The sequence below is a fragment of the Dinoponera quadriceps genome, unplaced genomic scaffold (assembly GCF_001313825.1).
Source record: "Dinoponera quadriceps isolate SergipeBrazil2010 unplaced genomic scaffold, ASM131382v1 scaffold652, whole genome shotgun sequence".
Classification (NCBI taxonomy): Eukaryota; Metazoa; Arthropoda; class Insecta; order Hymenoptera; family Formicidae; genus Dinoponera; species Dinoponera quadriceps.
Window position 1 is genome coordinate 1 of NW_014554740.1, and position 4693 is coordinate 4693.

General features: G+C 35.4%; 1 pseudogene; it reads right to left on the reverse strand.

The window, feature by feature from the left end:
- Positions 1-16: 16 nt before the first annotated feature.
- LOC106741237 lies at positions 17-519 on the reverse strand (annotated as a pseudogene).
- Between the last annotated feature and the right edge of the window lie 4174 nt (positions 520-4693).

Sequence of the window (4693 nt, forward strand, 5' to 3'; positions counted from 1 at the left end):
TATCATTTCGTCGGTTTATTTTTTGATCCTGATCAAAATTTTTTTCGTCGGAAAAAACCAGAGCATATCCGAGATCTCAGGATGTTTTAACTTGTTTAGGAGTCGTTGTGCCCGAATGAATCGCTGTTCTCGAGTTTGTGCAGACATGAACTGACCTTTACGCATCGCGTAAGACTTGTACCTGATGTTTTCGTGGATAATGCGACGAATTGTGCACTCAGAAACTTGGAGATCTTTCGATATTGCCCTTATGGACTTTGAAGGGTCTTCATCAATAATGCCCTGAACTTTCTGCACAAACTGTGATGTTCTAATTTTATCAGAACGTGCTTCATGTTTTTTACGCTTGGCAACACTTTCCACATTGTCATCAGATGCTTCTAACTCTCGACGAACTTTGTTAACAAAAGATCGGGCGACTTTCAAAAATCGGGAGATTTCAAGATCGCTGTAATTCGCGTGTATAGCGACGATAACAGAGTGTCTTTTCATTTCCTGAGTTAGCTTATTGTCTTCCATTTCTAATTTGAGCTAAAAAAAAAAAGATCAATTGCTACGAAGTGCCAAGCACATATGTGAGTGTTCTCAAACACCTGACGCACCCTGTATTTGAACACGACGACATTCATTGTAAACCAATACGTAATGAAACCGAAAGGATTCCAGCCGGTTTACATAAAATATTAATATTTTACGCAAAAAAATATAATGGTACATGATGTTGAAAATATTCAATATTTTCATAAAACTATGTGCAGCACGTCATAAAAATATGTAATTAATTTTTTCGTGGATATATTCCGTATCACTATATTAATATTATATCATACATTATATTAATATAATACTATATTATTATTAATATGTCTTAAATATTTTATAATGAATAGGTTTATACTTGTGAAAAATATATATACTAATATATGTATATTACTTTAATCTGTATTTTAAATATATATCTATAATATAATATTTTCAAAATATCACTTTATTTATTGTTTATCTGTCACATAATATTTATCATAAATTCTATAACCTCTATTCAATAGTATTTCACAGACTCCTTTTATACATTATGCGCATAATTATGTAAATGATTCGTAAACAAATTATCTATTTTCATTAATGTAATTTCTGTTAAAACCGCATTCTATTAATCAATATCAGGCTAATCGTAAAATAAAATAGGGTATTTCTCCGTTGGTTGCTTCGTGTAAAGAAACCTAGCGAGACTCGAGGACTTGCGGAGAACATCGAGCAGAATAGTAAACTTTTATCCATAAACTCACCCGACGAGATACTCGTAAATCAGTGATTTCTGTGCAGCGCCTTAACGGGGTGTCCATTTTTTTTGTGAAGCTATAAGAGAACCTGGCATTAACATTCAACCGCACCCCGTGCGCGTTATTACGGAGAAACAGTTTCTTTTTGTTTACGGAAACTGTACGCCAACGTTTGCGGAAAGACATGCTACCGCGTGTTTCTCTACTCGATGATAAATTACGTTACAGGGATAGCTGTATGAAAGTATGCTCCTTGCGACACTTGTGTCCAGACCCTTGCTGCATCTTGTTATATAAAAATATCTTTCGTTGTTCCTCTAGGTGCAGTGCCAACGGTAAAGATATACGATTATCATGATATCATATATTCCTTGCATTTGCACTATATATATGTGCAAGATAAGATAAGAGTTTCAACACGAAATAAGAATTTCAACATGAAAATATGAAGAAAATGAATATTTTAAACTTATATTGAATATAAGTAGTATATATTGAAGTAGTATATATTGAGTAGTATATATTGAGTAGTATATATTGAGTAGTATATATTGAATATAAGCTTATATTAAATATAAATATGTAAAGTATTTTGGTTAAGAAATATTCAACTAATATTAATTTGCTTTCATATTAGTATTTAATATTTATGTTTAATATTTATTATAATTTATAGCAGCGTTAAAATTTACCGTTTACAATTAATGTTACATTCTCCTAAAGTGACCTCTTTAATTTGAAATATCAATAATCGTGATCACCGATGTAAAGCAAAATCCAAGTGCGGCACTAACGTAAACGATTGTCAGTCAAGAGAGATATATTTACTGTTTTAAAACAATTTGAATTCGCCGCCACACCAAAATGTCATTGCGGAAAAGAATCCACCTATACTCCGACAATATTTCAAGTTCACTAATTTATGGTTGGCACGAGTGTTCGCGTCACGTCGATGTAACATCGATCGGGGAAAGAAATTTGCAATAGCAATTAGTGCAGCAATGTCTTGCAAGCAGTTAGCTGAATTTTATCAGCCTTTATTGTGATTCCCCTTTCCTCCACTATCGACAACGCGGGTCCGCGAGTCTTTCTTTCACCGCGGCAGAATTTTTACTGCTGATGGTGTTTACATATTACGTCCTACCACTTTTACGGCAATGCGTGTTCGTACGACGTTGTTCTTCTACGCGAAAAAACGGATACACCTGCAATGATGCAGATGTCAAAACAATTAGTCGTAAATATACTTGAAACGTCGTATTACGGGGATGGCGCGGCCAATTTTATGTTGATGCATCGTTTCGTCTTGATGGCTCCCTGCTACACTCGTGGCCACTCTCGTTTCGCGAGAAAGAAAATGACGAGAATATCGAAACGACGCGTGAACGAGGCACGCATGTGCAGCGACAACCGACCCAAGCAATAGTGACCGCGATAGCACGTAATACGACAAACGTACGCTGTAATTTGCTTTTTAATGTCTTATAACGGTCGGTAATGTCCCGTGAATGCTGTAAATACCACGAGCTGGTGAATACCATTATAATGAGATACCCGTATGACATGCGCGTTACGAATTCATATGTTGGACGCACGAACCCTTATCATGATTAATTGGTTACTCATAAAGAAATTGCTTTGTGCACACATCTTAGAAGACATATCATGGAATTTTAACATATACAATGCGACTCAAAATTAGACTGACTAACTTCGAATGCTCATAAGAATATCAGAACAATTCATTTTTGTCAATAAATCCATGTTTGCAAATGAGCTGTCTTGACACTAAAGTGAGTTATCTATAACAGTTGGTTTAAAGTGTTGTCCATTTATTTTCACACAGAGATATTAGCAATTTTTCTTCATTTTCATTTTTGTTGCTTTCCCTTGATAAAAATATTAATAAAAATCGCTTTATCAGACTGAAAATTGTTGGAATCTTCAAACAGGTAGAATTAGTATTGTCCGTTATAGACTCGCGAGCTCATTATCCCAGCGCTTTTTTATTATTTATCTGAAATTTTTTTTTTAATGGAAATATTTATTTTCCATAAACTGGCTTATTTGCATTTTATTTATGCAGTATTAACCATATAACGCTAAAAATTGGAATTGAAATATAAACTCTACGCAATTACAAAGGACACTAATATCTCGAAATCAGGAAGTCTTTATTGTGAGGAGAACGACTGTCACGTCCTGGATGGTCTGCGACATACGCGGCGAGAGCGGCTCTTCCACATTATGGCTAAGTAAGCCGAGAGGGCAGGTTGCGGAAAGTTATACCTGTGGTTTTGAGGTACGATCAATGGAATGTGTAGGATTAAGAAGGAAGGACGATAACTGAATAAAGTAAATACAACAACAAAATAAAAAAAATACAATTTATTATTTCGCTAAGTTCTATAATTTGCACGAGATGGCAACAGTTTTTCCGCTACGATCCGAAGGAATACGAATGAAGTTGATGTTCGGATCGTATAGATTTATGGATACCGGTTGTTATTATTATTATCTTACAAGGATGACTTACCTTCAATGTCGACTAATCCCAAATAATAGATTAAGAGAAGTACGTCGTCTTTAGAAGACAGAGGGAAACAGGCGTTCTGGCTGAGACAAGCCAGAAGCTTATTGGCGAATATAGAGACTCGAACATCGATACAGCCTTGTTTTTGGCCAAAAAATTCACTAACAAGCAATGAAGTGTGAGCAGGTGCATTACGCTGCCACGCGTTTCATACCCAAAACATTCGAAAAAATTTCATGGCATTAGCCAATCGATATGCCAACATCATCAGCGACTTCTTTAATTGTGATTCGGCGATCGTTCATAACCATTTCTTTCACTTTTTCCACGTTTTCATCGGTTGTTGATGTGCTGGGGCGTCCGAGGCATTCGTCATCTTCAACGTCTTCACGGCCATCTTGGAAACGCTTATACCACTCGCAATCTCTTGTTTTACTCATAGCAGACTCACCATAGGCCTTTGTTAACATTTCACACACTTTGTTACACTTTATTTCATTTTTTACCCAAAATTTGATACAAATTCTTTGATCCATTTCTTTTAACAGACGAAAATCGCCGAACTCATAAAAACACGTCTAACCTTAGCGGCTGCAACAGACAAAGTAAACAATGAATACAGTTGAGAATTTTATCATATTTCAGGGGCATGTATACCAACATAATAAAAAAAATTTTTGACGATCGGACTCTCTAAACCCGCGAAATTAAAAAATTCCCGTTATTTTATGGACACACTCGTACATAATGTACATAAGAGATGTTGAAACTGTCCGAAACCATCACAGGCGATTGTTATAAACTACAACTGATACATTTGAACCAAACTGTGAAAAAAAACGACCGACATGGGACAATAGGCACAACAATCTGATTC